The sequence below is a fragment of the Ranitomeya imitator genome, chromosome 2 (genome assembly GCF_032444005.1).
Source record: "Ranitomeya imitator isolate aRanImi1 chromosome 2, aRanImi1.pri, whole genome shotgun sequence".
Taxonomy (NCBI): domain Eukaryota; kingdom Metazoa; phylum Chordata; class Amphibia; order Anura; family Dendrobatidae; genus Ranitomeya; species Ranitomeya imitator.
The window spans coordinates 93,720,941-93,739,891 of NC_091283.1; positions in this window are offsets into that span (position 1 = coordinate 93,720,941).

An 18,951-nucleotide genomic window follows, 5' to 3' on the forward strand; every position below is an offset into this window, starting at 1 on the left:
TCAGAAGGGATAGATGACGAAATAGTCAGAAATGGGACATCACCATGTACCCCCTGACAACCCCAGCTGGACACAGACATGGATTTCCAGTCCAATACTGGATTATGGACTTGTAGCCATGGCAACCCCAACACGACCACATCATGCAGATTATGCAACACCAGAAAGCGAATAACCTCCTGATGTGCAGGAGCCATGCACATGGTCAGCTGGGTCCAGTACTGAGGCTTATTCTTGGCCAAAGGCGTAGCATCAATTCCTCTCAATGGAATAGGACACTGCAAGGGCTCCAAGAAAAACCCACAACGCCTAGCATACTCCAAGTCCATCAAATTCAGGGCAGTGCCTGAATCCACAAATGCCATGACAGAATACGATGACAAAGAGCAGATCAAGGTAACGGACAGAAGAAATTTTGACTGTACCGTACCAATGGTGGCAGACCTAGCGAACCGCTTAGTGCGCTTAGGACAATCAGAGATAGCATGAGTGGAATCACCACAGTAGAAACACAGCCCATTCAGACGTCTGTGTTCTTGCCGTTCAACTCTGGTCAAAGTCCTATCGCACTGCATAGGCTCAGGTTTAAGCTCAGGTAATACCGCCAAATGGTGCACAGATTTACGCTCATGCAAGCGTCGACCGATCTGAATGGCCAAAGACATAGACTCATTCAGACCAGCAGGCATAGGAAATCCCACCAAGACATCCTTAAGGGCTTCAGAGAGACCTTTTCTGAAAATAGCTGCGAGCGCACCTTCATTCCATTGAGTGAGTACGGACCACTTTCTAAATTTCTGACAATATACCTCTATCTCATCCTGACCCTGACACAGAGCCAGCAAATTTTTCTCTGCCTGATCCACTGAATTAGGTTCATCGTACAGCAATCCGAGTGCCAGGAAAAACGCATCAATATTACTTAATGCAGGATCTCCTGACGCAAGAGAAAATGCCCAGTCCTGAGGGTCGCCACGTAAAAAAGAAATAATGATCCTAACTTGTTGAACTGGGTCACCAGAGGAGCGAGGTTTCAAAGCCAGAAATAGTTTACAATTATTTTTGAAACTCAGAAACTTAGTTCTATCTCCAAAAAACAAATCAGGAATAGGAATTCTCGGTTCTAACATAGAATTCTGAACCACAAAGTCTTGAATATTTTGTACTCTTGCCGTGAGCTGATCCACACATGAAGACAGACCTTTAATGTCCATCGCTACACCTGTGTCCTGAACCACCCAAATGTCTAGGGGAAAAAAAAGGCAAAACACAGTGCAGAGAAAAAAAAATGGTCTCAGAACTTCTTTTTTCCCTCTATTGAGAATCATTAGTACTTTGGGCTTCCAGTACTGTTATGATAAGATAATTCAGTACCACAATGGACATAGAGGTCAGAGCACATACAGTGACCTGACAATAACCCAAAAACATAGAACGAGCTCTGAGACGTGGGAACTCTGCTGACCGCAATCCCTAATCCTCTCCAACCCACACTAGAGGCAGCCGTGGATTGCGCCTAACGCTCCCTATGCAACTCGGCACAGCCTGAGAAACTAGCTAGCCTGAAGATAGAAAATAAGCCTACCTTGCCTCAAAGAAATACCCCAAAGGAAAAGGCAGCCCCCACATATAATGTCTGTGAGTTAAGATGAAAAGACAAACGTAGAGATGAAATAGATTTAGCAAAGTGAGGCCCGACTTTCTGAACAGAGCGAGGATAGGAAAGGTAACTTTGCGGTCAACACAAAACCCTACAAAAACCACGCAAAGGGGGCAAAAAGACCCTCCGTACTGAACTAACGGCACGGAGGTACACCCTCTGCGTCCCAGAGCTTCCAGCAAGCAGGAAAAAACAAATTGACAAGCTGGACAGAAAAAAACAGCAAACAAAATAGCAAAGCGGAACTTAGCTATGCAGAGCAGCAGGCCACAGGAACGATCCAGGAGGAAACAGGTCCAATGCTAGAACATTGACTGGAAGCCAGGATCAAAGCACTAGGTGGAGTTAAATAGAGCAGCACCTAACGACTTCACCACATCACCTGAGGAAGGAAACTCAGAAGCCGCAGTACCACTTTCCTCCACCAACGGAAGCTCACAGAGAGAATCAGCCGAAGTACCACTTGTGACCACAGGAGGGAGCTCTGCCACAGAATTCACAACACTCACCCCAATGCACGTTTCGCAACTGCTTCTTCCTAGGGGGTGTGAAGTGGTTGTGCAACCGCTTCACACCCCCTAGGAAGACGCAGTTGTGAAACGTGTGTTGGGTTGAGGGGAGATAGCGTGCAGCCACCATCTTTGAGTCAGCTGTGATTTTCAACCATAGGTAATATGTACTGTTTTAACCTATGCAATGTTGACAACCTCTGTATTATTCTTTACTACATGGGTGTCACGCCCGCACATACTTACCCGGCTTCTCCCATCCCTCGGCGCGCTCACGATCCTGTCCCGCGCCGCTCTGCCTCCTCCTTCGCCGGCTCTCGGCGTCTGGTCTCTTCGCGCATGCGCGGTCGCGTCTCCCCCGTCGCTGAGCCTTCTGGGAGGTCGCGACCCGGTGGCTCCTCCCCAACATGGCGGCGCCCATCGGGTATTTCTTCCCGGCGTCTTCCTAGGTAAGACGCCTTTGCTTTGTAGGTGCACTGTCTGCCGTCAGTGTCCCTATGCCCTAGGCTCCCCTGAAACCAGTGTCTTTTCTCAGCCCAGTCCTTGCTTTGTCTCTGTATCCTGCCAGTCCGTGTTCCTGTTGTATCCTGCCAGTCCGTGTTCCTGCTGTATCCTGCCAGTCCGTGTTCCTGCTGTATCCTCCCAGTCCGTGTTCCTGCTGTATTCTGCCAGTCCGTGTTCCTGCTGTATCCTGCCAGTCCGTGTTCCTGCTGTGTCCTGCCAGCCCGTGTTCCTGCTGTATCCTGCCTGTCCGTGTTCCTGCTGTATCCCGCCAGTCCGTGTTCCTGTTGTATCCTGCCGGTCCGTGTTCCTGCTGAGTCCTGCCGTTCCGTGTTCCAGACATTCTTTCAGTTAAGTCTTGTTTTCCTATTATTCCCTGCCATCCTTATAGCCTGTGGTTACCTTCTTTATTTTGGGTCGTCCCTTTGGCTCTAGCTGTTGTGTCTCCATTCCCCCGAGGTCCTGCTCCTAACACTCCCTGTATAGGGGGTGATTCCATCTGGTCCGCTCGACCCCGGGGGCTCTAGAGTCACGACCCAGAGGGTCCACTCTCGGATTTCTGTCCGAATACTTACAGGAAGCAAAGGCCATGGACCCCGCTGGGGCCTCTGCTACGCAAAAAGAGCTACTCTTTTTGCGGGAGAATCAGTCCCGTATGATGTCCTTTATGAAGGCTATGGATTCTCGTTTGTCCACGCTCCAGTCCTCCGATCCTGGCAACGCCGCTCTACTCATTGGCTTACAGCAAGAGTTAGCTCAGCAGCGTGACACCCAGGCCCATATACTTAGTTATATGTCTTCTATTGACGATCGGCTGCTTTCCATCCAGACAGCCGCTTCTACGTCTGCTCCTGCTTCCCACCCTCCACCCCGCTTGGCTAAACCGCCTCGGTACAATGGGGATCCTAAGTCCTGCCGAGGATTTCTAAACCAATGCCGTCTTCACTTTGAGCTTCTGCCCCAGCATTACCCGACGGATCGGTCCAAAGTTGCGTTTTTGATTTCCCATCTAGAGGGTGACGCCTTGGCATGGGTTAATCCACTCTGGGAGCGAGACGATCCCCTAGTCTCCCGGTTGTCTGAATTTTTGGAGACTTTCCGTCTTGTCTTTGACGAACCTGGACGACTGGCCTCTACAACTGAAGCCCTAGTCTCTCTCCATCAGGGATCGTTATCCGTAGGCCAGTACGCTATTCAGTTCCGCACCCTCTCCTCTGACTTGGGCTGGAACAATGAGGCGTTGGTGGATGCTTACTGGCGGGGTCTCTCTGGGCGCATAAAGGATGAGTTAGCTGGTCGGGACACCCCTACGGTTTTGGAGGAATTAATTTCCTTAGCGACCCGTATTGACCTTCGGTTCCAAGAACGCGCTCGCGAGCGGAGGTCTCTTCGTCCTTCTTCTGCCACCCGTAAGCCACTCAGTCCACAGCCTAGAACCTCCTCTCAGGCGTCCGCACCGGAACCTATGCAAGTGGACCGTCTTAAAATGTCCGAACAACGTCGTAAAGAGAGGCGTACTCAGGGGTTATGTTTTTACTGCGGAAGTGCTGCTCATTTATTGCGCTCTTGCCCTGAACGTCCGGAAAACTCCTCCGCCTAGGTCAGGTAAGAGAGGCCTCCCTAGGTGTGTGTGATTCCTCTCAACCCCTTACTTTGTCCGTTCTTTTGCATATTGCGGGCAAGGGCATTTCTCTGGATGCGTATGTGGATTCGGGCGCTGCAGGGAATTTTATTAGGTTGGAAGAGGTTTTGAAATTCTCCGTTCCAGTCAGAACCTTAGAGGCTCCTGTGATTCTAGCATCTGTGGATGGTAAACCTTTACAGGAGACCATTACTCAAGTGACACTTGAGGTGGAACTTCAGGTTGGGGCTCTGCACAAGGAGAGAATTGCATTTTATGTTTTAGCGGGTCTGTCTCATCCTATGCTCTTAGGTCTTCCTTGGTTACGGAGCCACGAGCCCATTTTAGATTGGCGCAATGGTAATATCTTGCGCTGGGGTGAGCTTTGTCGGGAACGTTGTCTGCTGCCGGTGCGTCCTGTGGGATATTCCTCTAATTCTTCTCCTTCTTCTTCCTTTCCCGCCTTACCCTCTGTCTACAGCGCTTTTTCTGATGTCTTCAACAAGAAGGAGGCTGAGGAGCTTCCGCCTCACCGTCTCTATGATTGTCCCATAGATCTCGTGCCTGGAACTAACCCGCCCAGGGGCAGAATCTATCCTCTCTCTCCTGCTGAGACTCAAGATATGTCTGAGTACATTCAAGAAAATCTTGCTAAAGGTTTCATCCGCAAGTCTTCTTCTCCGGCCGGAGCAGGGTTTTTTTTCGTGAAGAAGAAAGACAGCTCCCTCCGTCCCTGCATTGATTATCGAGGCCTAAACAACATCACGGTGAAGAACAAATATCCTCTGCCACTCATTCCGGAACTCTTCGACCGTCTTCGGGGTGCGCAAATCTTTACCAAATTAGATCTACGTGGCGCATACAATCTGGTTCGTATTCGTGCAGGCGATGAGTGGAAGACCGCCTTCAATACTCGTGACGGTCACTACGAATACTTGGTTATGCCGTTTGGTCTCTGCAACGCTCCCGCGGTTTTCCAGGAATTTGTGAACGATGTATTTCGGGATCTTCTCTACTCCTCAGTCGTGGTTTACCTTGACGACATCCTCATTTTCTCTCCGGATCTCTCCACTCACAGGCGAGATGTCCGCCGAGTCCTGCAAAGGCTAAGAGAGAATCATCTGTTCGCTAAGATTGAAAAGTGCGTCTTTGAACAGTCCTCTCTTCCCTTCCTTGGGTATATTGTCTCAAGATCTGGCTTAGAGATGGATCCAGAGAAGGTTTCTGCTGTCCTGAATTGGCCTCGTCCTCTTGGAACAAAAGCAATCCAACGTTTTCTTGGCTTTGCCAACTACTATAGACAATTTATTCCTCATTTTTCTTCCATGACCAAGCCTATCTCTGCCCTAGTTCGCAAGGGAGTCAATTCCAGCCTTTGGACCCCTGAGGCTGAAGAGTCTTTTTTGTCCCTTAAACAAAGTTTCGCTACGGCCCCTGTGCTTCATCGTCCTGATGCTAATAGACCGTTTGTCCTTGAGGTCGACGCATCTTCTATTGGAGCTGGAGCAGTACTTTTGCAAAGACCTTCGTCCGGACGTTTGGTGACCTGTGGTTTCTTTTCTAAAACTTTTTCCGCTCCTGAGCGTAACTACTCTATAGGGGATAAGGAGCTATTGGCTATCAAGCTAGCCTTGGAAGAATGGCGTTATCTTCTTGAAGGGTCTCTTCATCCATTCATCATTTACACTGACCACAAGAATCTGGCCTATATTCAGTCTGCCCAAAGACTAAATCCACGACAAGCCAGATGGTCTTTATTCTTCGGACGATTTGAGTTTGAACTTCATTTCCGACCTGGAAATAAGAATGTCAAAGCAGATGCTCTTTCGAGATCCTTTCAACCTCAGGACATGGAGGATTCTCCGGCTCACATCATTGATCCTGCGAGGATCGTCACTCTTGCTCCTCTAAGAGTGATTCCTACTCCTCCTGGCAAGACTCTTGTGGCTAATCAAGACAAGGAGAGAGTTTTACGTTGGGGTCACTCCTCCAAAATTGCAGGACATGTAGGAGTCAAGAAGACACTGTCTCTTATCTCTCGGCACTACTGGTGGCCATCTCTCCGTCAAGACGTCACCAAATTCATCGCTTCTTGTCCTTCTTGTGCTAAAAATAAAGTCCCTAGGCAGCTTCCCTCCGGTCTCCTGCATCCTCTGCCTGTGCCTTCCGTTCCATGGAGTCATATCGCTATGGACTTCATCACTGATCTACCTTCTTCCTTGAATTGCTCTGTCATCTTGGTTGTTGTAGATCGGTTCTCTAAAATGGCTCACTTCATCGCTTTGCCTGGTCTGCCTTCCGCTCCTGAGTTGGCAAAGATCTTTTTACACCAAGTCTTCCGTCTTCATGGTTTTCCACATCATATTGTCTCAGACCGTGGAGTACAATTTACCTCACGTTTTTGGAGAGCTCTCTGCAGTCTATTAAAGGTTAACTTGGACTTCTCTTCCGCCTATCACCCTCAGTCCAACGGACAAGTGGAGCGAGTTAATCAAGTTCTGACTACATATCTGCGACACTTCACCAATGCACACCAAGATGACTGGGTCTCTCTTCTCCCTTGGGCTGAATTCTCTTACAACAATCTTCCCAGCGAGTCTTCATCCAAATCTCCCTTTTTCGTAGTCTATGGTCAACATCCGAACATTCCTCTTCCTGTTTCTCTTTCCTCGGGGGTACCGGCAGCGGATTTCTTGTCCCGGGAATTCTCTACGATTTGGAATGAGACCAAAGTGGCTCTTGAGAAAGCTAGCCTTAATATGAAAAGGTTTGCTGACAAGAAGCGTTTGGATGCTCCGCCATATTCTCCGGGTGATAAAGTTTGGCTCTCCTCTCGCTATATCAAGCTTAAAATTCCCTCTTACAAACTGGGTCCTCGCTACATTGGTCCTTTTCCTATCTTGAGTCGCATTAATGATGTCTCTTATAAGTTGAAGCTACATGCCTCTTTGCGCATCCCCAATGCCTTCCATGTGTCTCTTCTTAAACCCGCAGTCTTTAATTGTTTTCACTCCGCTACCTCTTCCTCTCCTCAGCTCTGTACTTCTGATGGAATCTTTAATGTTAAAGATATTCTTGCCAAAAAAGTAGTTAGGGGTAATACTTATTTTTTGATTGATTGGGAGGGATTTGGCCCTGAGGAGAGGTCCTGGGAGCCCCGAGAGAACATCAACGCTCCCATTATCATGAAAAGATTCCTTTCTAGCCTTAAAAGGAGGGGGACTAAGGAGGGGGGTACTGTCACGCCCGCACATACTTACCCGGCTTCTCCCATCCCTCGGCGCGCTCACGATCCTGTCCCGCACCGCTCTGCCTCCTCCTTCGCCGGCTCTCGGCGTCTGGTCTCTTCGCGCATGCGCGGTCGCGTCTCCCCCGTCGCTGAGCCTTCTGGGAGGTCGCGACCCGGTGGCTCCGTCCCAACATGGCGGCGCCCATTGGGTATTTCTTCCCGGCGTCTTCCTAGGTAAGACGCCTTTGCTTTGTAGGTGCACTGTCTGCCGTCAGTGTCCCTATGCCCTAGGCTCCCCTGTACCAGTGTCTTTTCTCAGCCCAGTCCTTGCTTTGTCTCTGTATCCTGCCAGTCCGTGTTCCTGTTGTATCCTGCCAGTCCGTGTTCCTGCTGTATCCTGCCAGTCCGTGTTCCTGCTGTATCCTCCCAGTCCGTGTTCCTGCTGTATTCTGCCAGTCCGTGTTCCTGCTGTATCCTGCCAGTCCGTGTTCCTGCTGTGTCCTGCCAGCCCGTGTTCCTGCTGTATCCTGCCTGTCCGTGTTCCTGCTGTATCCCGCCAGTCCGTGTTCCTGTTGTATCCTGCCGGTCCGTGTTCCTGCTGAGTCCTGCCGTTCCGTGTTCCAGACATTCTTTCAGTTAAGTCTTGTTTTCCTATTATTCCCTGCCATCCTTATAGCCTGTGGTTTCCTTCTTTATTTTGGGTCGTCCCTTTGGCTCTAGCTGTTGTGTCTCCATTCCCCCGAGGTCCTGCTCCTAACACTCCCTGTATAGGGGGTGATTCCATCTGGTCCGCTCGACCCCGGGGGCTCTAGAGTCACGACCCAGAGGGTCCACTCTCGGATTTCTGTCCGAATACTTACAATGAGCAATTTATCTTACAATACTATAGCAAGTCGTCCATTTAACACTTCTTGATGTGGACACAATTAACCCATTGTGGGATCAGAGTGTTGCCCTTTCTCTAACGAGTTAAAGAGGGTATGGGTATTATGTTTATCACTTTGAGGGAACATACAGCGAGAAATTCAGGCAATGAACCCAGACATCCTGCGGAACACCTTTAACAATACGGAACGATGCGTGCATGCGAGCAGTGGACACTTTCAATACCTGATTTAAGACTTCAGTTTCTCCCCAATCAAGGTATGTACAGTCCAAATTTCAGAACAATAAATTGTTTCTTTTAGAAATTATAGCAATTTTTCCGGGTAAAGTAGTGCGTGAATCACTCTGTATATGTACAGTATGTCTCTCCATACTGGTATAACGTCGTCCATCCTGAGCCCCTTTCTGGTATAAAGTCCCCCATCCAGGGCCCCTTCCAGTAATATATATCCCCCACCCTGGCATAATGCCCCCATCCTGGGCCCCTTCCAATAATAGACTTCCCCCATCTTGCTATAATGCCCCCTATTCTGGGCTTCTACCAGTGATAATGTTCCCTGTTCTGCAGTTCTACTCCAACAAATGTACAATAATATAAACTATTCTACTCACCTTCCCATGGTCCCTCCAGGTGCGGTGTCCTCTGCCATATCGTTGCAGAAGCCAGCAGCTGACTTTAGAGTGCAAATGATGGGCTGTGACTGACATCATTGCCATGAGCAGCCAGTGACTTGCAGTGGGTCTTTGCAGTGAATCCTTGCATGTACATCCAGCTGAAATAGCTGTGGGCATCGGCAGGCTCTCCTCCCATACGAGCCCGGTCATGGATGCACTCTCTGCCACCACGATTGTTACCTTGTTCTTAGAACATAAACAATGGAATATAAGGTTAAGTTCCTACAATGAGTTTTTTACTCTGTCTTCATATTTTCACTGTGCAAAAAAATTAACATCATACAGTTTCGGCAGAGTGGATGGGATTTATAGAAATCTTAAACTCACTGTACTTTATTTTTTACTCAGTGTAAACTGATCTGCGGTGCGTGTTTCAATTCAATAACGTCAATTTTTATTTCAAGTATGCTAGATTTTATATGCAGGAAAGAAATATATCTTGGTACCGTGTTAGCCAATAGATAGAAAAATTTGTACCATCTTTTCAGTTAGCCATTAAAAGGTATCAACCACTGAGGACTCTCAATTCTAAAGGTTTTATATGAAGATTTTACCTGCAGATAAAAAAAAAATGTACATGTGTTTTTAGAAAGCTTTTGCTGCAGGTCAATGTATCAAAAATAAAGCAACTATATTTAATACATGATATACCAAAATGACAAAAGCTGCAACATCAAAAATGGAATGAAAAAACATAATTAACTTTATTTACATTATCGGTGCAGAAAATCTGGAACAACTAAAACTCCCCAAATACTCATTGTGGGAACATAGATTAATATTAGAAACTTGTAATTTCGGTCATGTTCGAATGTTGAGAAATTGCTGCTGATTTGTAGTGTAAATATTTCATCATAAATATTCAGCTACGAAATAATCCGTGTAGTTTTCACTTGTACTGTAGGTTCCTTTAGTTTGATAGTGTGCAAATTTTCGTTGTGGGTTTTGCAAAATATATTACATAGGGTGAACTCAAAAGCAATTTGTGACAAATTCTGCATTTGCATCTGTTCGTCACCCTAAATATCAGCCGCATTTTAGCATATCATCAGAGGCCTACTAGGTGCCGGAAACCTCTGCCCAGAGTGACGAGGTAGAAGAGGATGCCTGTGACTGAAGAAAGCTAAAAGAAGATGTTCGAAGGACCGAAAGGCAAGTTGTTGGGACAGGTAAGCGGTGAGGTGAGTAATCATTTTTGCTTTTACCCTTTATGGTCAGCACATAGTTGCCAGCTGGGCCCCATTTTGCTGAATTCACGTAGAGTGAGCTGCAAAAAAAGTGGATTCTGGAGAATATAAACTTTTTACAAAATTGGAGAACAATTCAAATCAACTCAAACAAATTTGCTCATCTCTACTCATAAGTAAATTCAATTCTAACTAATACCATAGATTTTCCTTTTACTTGTTCCCTCACAAAATATAATGTGACAAGCCATGGCCGACTTTTATTTTTTTTAGTTCCTTGTCATGTCATCATATGATTAGTAAACTAATAAGATCTAACAAGGATTAAACTTTTATGTTCCACTGTTAAATAGAAAAGTTAGATGATCTCTTTTTATTAACCTCATTTGTTGATTGCTTTGCCTACACTTATAATTTGATCATCTATGATAAGTGTCAGACACATCCTTACAAATACCAGACCATTGATAGGAGCAGAAAGTTAAATTAGCGCAATATAAAAACCCAACATTTTCTCTCGCCTGACATATCGTGAAATATTTCCTTAGAATTCATGTTGAAGCCATCGCTGTGCAATTATACTAATTGCATTTCTGTACTTGTAATAAAATCAAATCGGAGGGCAAGTTCACCAATCAAGATCTTTGCAGAAAAGCAAGAAATTTGCATGAAATCTCCAGAGGAATGTAAGGATGTGAATGGAAGGATAAAGCATAAATCCACCTCTAATGTTAACACTCAGCTGGAGTTCATGTTCTCTTTCACCATAAATTCTAGCTAATCTAGTGTCCAATCTCTAAAAGGATTCTGATCTCCACCACTCCTTCATCCCCAGTGAAAAATATCAACTCTATAAGAATATAGATGAGGGCGTATGGTGGTGTCCCGACTTTCCCCTTACAAGAAATGCTGGAGGTGTGAAGGACCATTCCTGTTATATTTTACTCCTCTATCCCTATTGAGAATACATGCATGCTCAGCCACATCGGGAGCAGTAGAGTAGTGTTTAGCCGGAAGCTTTCTAAAGTGTATACCCATCATCAGGGGTCAATTACACCAGTTTATTATTGTGAATGAGCATTCCTAAGAACACTAATTTCCCAAAAATTGGGCATTGTAAAGAGGCTGCATATCACCAGACAAAGGAGCAAGACAGTCATTTGCTAGGAGAAATTTTTTATACATTTGCTTTAAAATCATCATTCTTGCCAGCACATCATCTTGTGTAAACAGGGCATGTGCTGCCAAGAAGAGTAACAGTCTCTTTGTACAGAATTATTCATTTATGCTTGTTTTGTGTGCATTGGAAATTAAGTAGCCATTTGTTATCGGGCTATTAAGTGACCGCCAATCAACAAACATGTAGCCGATTGACGGTGGCTTCACGACCCAAGTTCGCCACTAAACCAATCCTCAAGGTTAAGAGATTATTACTTATCTACAAGAGTCTGGTAATCACTGAGTCGCAAAGTGGAGACAATTGGATTCACAAACGAGAGGGGGTAAAAGTAAAAAAGACAGGGACCTCATTATTGCTTTGAATTTGTACAAAATTAAACTAAAACACTTTTTATAGATCTGAAGTCTCTGACACTCCAATGCTGCCTCTTCCTGTTAGACAGGCAGTCTCTATGCAGGCAAAGAAGCCATCAGTCAAGCAGGTGGAGGCAGTGCTGGGCAGGATATAGGGCTGGAGTGACAGAGGCTTCAGATCTACAATGGCTCTTCAGCCTCATTTGCATACCATTTAAAATTTTTATTTCTCGGTAATGGAGGCACGGACTGGCATGTAAAGGTATTTCTGGGCTTATCTTTGAAAAAGCCACATAATCATGTAGTTTGAAGTGTGAAATCCTGCTGACAGATTCCCTTTAAGTAATACAATCTGACAACTCGGTCCTTGGACCAAAAACCGAAACAGCAGCTACTATGTATATCATATGTAAATGTTCCATTATTGCAACAATTTCTTATTGTCACTTTTTATAACAGGTTTCAAAATATTTTTCAAGATTAAGAGATATAGGATTAAATATTAAAACAATATTTATCCATCCTCAGCAGATGAAAAAAAAAAGATGTTTCAAATTTGCTTTTCAGCCAAAGTATACTTCTGTTATCAAACACCACTTGTAAAATGACTGACTTTTACAAAATACAGTTTTTGCGCTTTAAAAGCTTTTTGCTCTTCTACAAAACCATCCATCAAGATAACAGCCTTAGAAAATATGCAGAAGTGTACAATGTCAGCCTCTCTAGTCTTCATTTATAAGAGGACGCTCTATCCTCTGGCCGGAGTCATCCACTACGGGCACACGGCACATTGCTAGTGTGAATAATGGCTCGGGATTATTAGGAAAGCTTTTTATGAACATTACATTAGTTGTCCTAATAACACTCAAACCCGTTGATAAATACAAAGCAGAGGCTGATATATTGAGTCACCCGGTTACACATTGATTGTCACACATAATGCATTAGAAGCACTTGTGCTGAGTCAACACTGAACAGAATGTCCCTTCAGAGGTGAGCCAGGTCTTTATGGGGTCTTTATGGCGTAATTGTGCATTGAAGGTTTTACAACATAAGTGTGAGATACATTTATCAAAAGGTTCCTAACGGTGTCACTTTAAAGCCAAGATTAAAATGTTTACTGGTTAGACTTTGTATTTTGCACTTATCCATACAAGTAGCTTTCACTTAAGGGGATGAAGAAAACTACCTCTTAAGTGCCATTGATGCGGTTTACCAAAAACATCAATGCATGACTTGATGAGTAGTCTTGATAATAATTTTATTTCTATAACGTCAACATATTCCGCAGCACTTTATATTTTAGAGGGAACTTGTACAAAGACATTACAGAACAACAATAGTCACATAAACAACAGATACCAAGAGGAATGAGGGCTCTGATATTAAAAGCTATGAGGAAATAGGGGAGTCTTGGACGAACAGTCAAGTATTTGCTAAAGAAGGACTGTGAATATTGGTAAACTATTAATCTTTTTTGGAAGTCTATACCAACAATACTTCTTTTTAATAAAATGTAGAGTTCAGATGTCTGGCATATATCTCCATATAAGGGGTGCATCATCTTTTCTCTAAGCTCTAAAAGCTTCTCCCAGCTGAGACATTTAAGGCATCTCAACAATATGCATTATAAGTGTCAGATAGGTGGGTATTCCACTTGGCAGCAGAATGGAAGTCCCCCCACTTGTCATTCTGAAGAGGAGGAGTCCATCCAAGTGTCCCGGCCTGTTGTGAATTCTGTGGCCAAGCTCCCTCCTGTGGTCGTGAGTGGTACTTCGGCTGGTTCTGTCTATGAGCTTCCTTTGGTGGATGAGAGTGGTACTGCGGCTTCTGAGTTTCCTTCCTCAGGTGATGAGGTTAAGTCGTTAGGTGCTGCTCTATTTAACTCCACCTGGTGCTTTGATCCTGGCCTCCAGTCAATGTTCAAGTATTGGTCTTGCTTCCTCCTGGATCGTTCCTGTGCCCTGTCTATCCTGCATAAGCTAAGTTTTGCTTGTGTTATTTTTGTTTGCTGTTTTTTCTGTCCAGCTTGCTATGTTGGTTTTTCTTGCTTGCTGGAAGCTCTGAGACGCAGAGGGAGCACCTCCGTACCGTTAGTCGGTGCGGAGGGTCTTTTTGCCCCTCTGCGTGGTTGTTTGTAGGTTTTTGTGTTGACCGCAAGGCTATCTTTCCTATCCTCGGTCTGTTCAGTAGGTCGGGCCTCACTTTGCTAAATCTATTTCATCTCTGTGTTTGTATTTTCATCTTACTCACAGTCACTATATGTGGGGGGGCTGCCTTTTCCTTTGGGGAATTTCTCTGAGGCAAGGTAGGCTTGTTTTTCTATCTTCAGGGCTAGTTAGTTTCTCAGGCTGTGACGAGTTGCATAGGGAGCGTTAGGCGCAATCCACGGCTACCTCTAGTGTGGTGTGATAGGATTAGGGATTGCGGTCAGCAGAGTTCCCATGTCTCAGAGCTCGTCCTGTGTTTTTAGTAATTGTCAGGTCACTTTGAGAGCTCTGAACTTCAATGTCCATTGTGATTCTGAATTACCTGTTCATAACAGTACTGGAGGCCCAAAGTACTAATGCTTCTCAATAGAGGGAAAAGAGAAGTTCTGAGACCATTTTTTTTTCTTTGCACTGTGTTCTGTCTTTCTTTTCCCCTTTACATCAGGGTGGTTCAGAACACAGGTGTGGACATGGACATTCGGGGTCTGTCCTCTTTGATGGATAATCTCACTATAAGGCCGGCTTCACACTTGCGAGTTTTACGGACGTAAGAGCGCAGAAACTACGTCCGTAAAACTCGCAAAAAATACGGCACAATTATTCTCTATGCCCCTGCTCCTATCTGCCGTATTTTACTGATCAGTATTATACGGCTTTCTACGGCCGGACAAAATTGCAGCATGCTGCGTTTGTCACCGTACTGCGCAAGAAATACGCCAATGAAAGTCTATGGAAGCGTGAAAAATACGGATTTCACACGGACAAGCAGTGTGACTTGCGAGAAATACGCAGCGCTGTTAGAGAGAAAAGCCGGTAATTCAGTGCGGTGTACAGTAAAATCACACTGACAGCTTACAGTCCAATAGGTAGAATAAATGTGTACACATAGAATAGGTATATATATATATATATATATATATGTCAGTGAGACACATATATGTATATATATTAATATTTATTCCAGCGCTATACAGCTTGAAAGCCGGTAATTCAATTACCGGCTTTTTCTTTCTCCTTCCTAAAAGCCGACATGATTTGAGACATGGTTTACATACAGTAAACCATGTCTTCTCTCCATTTTTTTTGCAGATTCCACACTACTAATGTCAGTAGAGTTTATCTGCAAAATTTGGCCGTTCTAGCTCTTAAAATAAAGGGTTAAATGGCGGAAAAAATTGGCGTGGGCTCCCGCGCAATTTTCTCCGCCAGAGTAGTAAAGCCAGTGACTGAGGGCAGATATTAATAGCCTGGAGAGGGTCCATGGTTATTGGCCCCCCCTGGCTAAAAATATCTGCCCCCAGCCACCCAAGAAAAGGCACATCTGGAAGATGCACCTATTCTGGCACTTGGCCACTCTCTTCCCATTCCCGTGTAGCGGTGGGATATGGGGTAATGAAGGGTTAATGCCACCTTGCTATTGTAAGGTGACATTAAGCCTAATTAATAATGGAGAGGCGTCAATTATGACACCTATCCATTATTAATCCAATTGAATGAAAGGGTTAAATAAAGCACAAACACATTATTTAAAATTATTTTAATGAAATAAAAACAATGGTTGTTGGAGTATTTTATTCTACGCCCAATCCAATCACTGAAGACCCTCGTTCTGTGAAAGAAAAAACATAATAAACCAACAATATACTTACCCTCCGGAGATCTGTAACGTCCAACGATGTAAATCCTTCTGAAGGGGTTAAAACATTTTGCAGCAAGGAGCTTTGCTAATGCAGGCTGCTCCTCGCTGCAAAACCCCGGGGAATGAGTCTAAATATAGATCAATGAGCTATATTTAGCTTCATTTGCGGTGAGGCGCCCTCTGCTGGATGTTCATAGATCGTGGGAAATTTCCTAGAAAGCTCCCAGGCTTTCTAGGCAAGTTCCCACGATCTATAAACAGCCAGCAGAGGGCGCCTCACCGCAAATGAAGCTAAATATAGCTCATTGATCTATATTTAGACTCATTCCCCGGGGTTTTGCAGCGAGGAGCAGCCTGCATTAGCAAAGCTCCTTGCTGCAAAATGTTTTAACCCCTTCAGAAGGATTTACATCGTTGGACGTTACAGATCTCCGGAGGGTAAGTATATTGTAGGTTTATTATGTTTTTTCTTTCACAGAACGAGGGTCTTCAGTGATTGGATTGGGCGTAGAATAAAATACTCCAACAACCATTGTTTTTATTTCATTAAAATAATTTTAAATAATGTGTTTGTGTTTTATTTAACCCTTTCATTCAATTGGATTAATAATGGATAGGTGTCATAATTGACGCCTCTCCATTATTAATTAGGCTTAATGTCACCTTACAATAGCAAGGTGGCATTAACCCTTCATTACCCCATATCCCACCGCTACACGGGAATGGGAAGAGAGTGGCCAAGTGCCAGAATAGGCGCATCTTCCAGATGTGCCTTTTCTGGGGTGGCTGGGGGCAGATATTTTTAGCCAGGGGGGGGCCAATAACCATGGACCCTCTCCAGGCTATTAATATCTGCCCTCAGTCACTGGCTTTACTACTCTGGCGGAGAAAATTGCGCGGGAGCCCACGCCAATTTTTTCCGCCATTTAACCCTTTATTTTAAGAGCTAGAGCGGCCAAATTTTGCAGATAAACTCTACTGACATTAGTAGTGTGGAATCTGCAAAAAAAATGGAGAGAAGACATGGTTTACTGTATGTAAACCATGTCTCAAATCATGTCGGCTTTTGGGAAGGAGAAAGAGAAAGCCGGTAATTGAATTACCGGCTTTCAAGCTGTATAGCGCTGGAATAAATATTAATATATATACATATATGTGTCTAATGACATATATATATATATATATATATATATATATATATATATATATATATATATATATATATATATAGACAGTATATATATATATTTTTTTTCTTTTTGGGACACATGGATCACTTCTATAGCGGTATGTTGGTTTTGCAAGCCTGCGAGAAAACCACGCAGTACGGATGCCATACGAATTACATACGGAGGATGCCATGCGCAAAAAACGCTGACACACCCTGCCTACGGAGGAGCTACGGACCACTATTTTCGGGACATTTCAGCGTATTACGGCCGTAATATACGGACCGTATTTTCATACGCTGAGTGTGAAGCCGGCCTAAGAGTACAGAACATTCAAGATTTAGTGGTTCAGAATCCTATGTTAGAACCTAAAATTCCTATTCCTGAGTTATTTTCTGGAGATAGAGCTAAGTTTTTGAATTTTAAAAATAGTTGTAAACTATTTCTGGCTTTGAAACCCCGTTCCTCTGGTGACCCAGTTCAACAAGTTAAGATCATTATTTCTTTATTACGTGGCGACCCTCAAGACTGGGCATTTTCCCTTGCGCCAGGAGATCCTGCATTATGTAATATTGATGCGTTTTTTCTGGCGCTCGGATTGCTGTACGACGAACCTAATTCAGTGGATCAGGCAGAGAAAAATTTGCTGGCTCTGTGTCAGGGTCAGGATGAGATAGAGATTTATTGTCAGAAGTTTAGAAAGTGGTCCGTGCTCACTCAATGGAATGAATGTGCGCTGGCAGCTATTTTCAGAACGGGTCTCTCTGAAGCCCTTAAGGATGTCATGGTGGGATTTCCTATGCCTGCTGGTCTGAATGAGTCTATGTCTTTGGCCATTCAGATCGGTCGACGCTTGCGTGAGCGTAAATCTGTGCACCATTTGGCGGTATTATCTGAGCATAAACCTGAGCCTATGCAGTGCGATAGGACTTTGACCAGAGCTGAAAGGCAAGAACACAGACATCAGAATGGGCTGTGTTTCTACTGTGGTGATTCCACTCATGCTATCTCCGATTGTCCTAAGCGCACTAAGCGGTTCGCTAGGTCCGCCACCATTGGTACGGTACAGTCGAAATTTCTTTTGTCCGTTACTTTGATCTGCTCTTTGTCTTCCTATTCTGTCATGGCATTTGTGGATTCAGGCGTTGCCCTGAATTTGATGGACTTGGAGTTTGCTAGGCACTATGGGTTTGTCTTGGAGCCCTTGCAGTGTCTTATTCCATTGAGAGGAATTGATGCTACGCCTTTGGCCAAGAATAAGCCTCAGTATTGGACCCAGCTGACCATGTGCATGGCTCCTGCGCACCAGGAGGATATTCGCTTTCTGGTGTTGCATAATCTGCATGATGTGGTCGTGTTGGGGTTGCCATGGCTACAAGTCCATAACCCAGTTTTAGATTGGAAATCAATGTCTGTGTCCAGCTGGGGTTGTCAGGGGGTACATGGTGATGTTCCATTTCTATCTATCTCATCATCCACCCCTTCTGAGGTCCCAGAGTTCTTGTCTGATTACCGGGATGTATTCGATGAGCCCATGTCCAATGCCCTACCTCCGCATAGGGATTGTGATTGTGCTATCGATTTGATTCCTGGTAGTAAGTTTCCTAAGGGTTGACTGTTTAATTTATCTGTACCTAAGCACGCCGCTATGCGGAGTTACGTGAAGGAGTCTTTGGAGAAGGGTCATATTCGCCCGTGATCGTCGCAATTGGGAGCGGGGTTCTTTTTTGTGGCCAAGAAAGATGGTTCGCTGAGACCTTGTATTGATTACCGCCTTCTAAATAAGATCACGGTTAAATTTCAGTACCCCTTGCCGCTGCTGTCTGATTTGTTTGCTCGGATTAAGGGGGCTAGTTGGTTCACCAAGATAGATCTTCGTGGTGCGTATAATCTTGTGCGTATTAAACGGGGCGATGAATGGAAAACAGCATTTCATACGCCCGAAGGCCATTTTGAGTACCTGGTTATGCCATTCGGGCTTTCTAATGCTCCATCAGTGTTTCAGTCCTTTATGCATGACATCTTCCGAGAGTACCTGGATAAATTCCTGATTGTATACTTGGATGATATTTTGGTCTTCTCGGATGATTGGGAGTCTCACGTGAGGCAGGTCAGAATGGTGTTCCAGGTCCT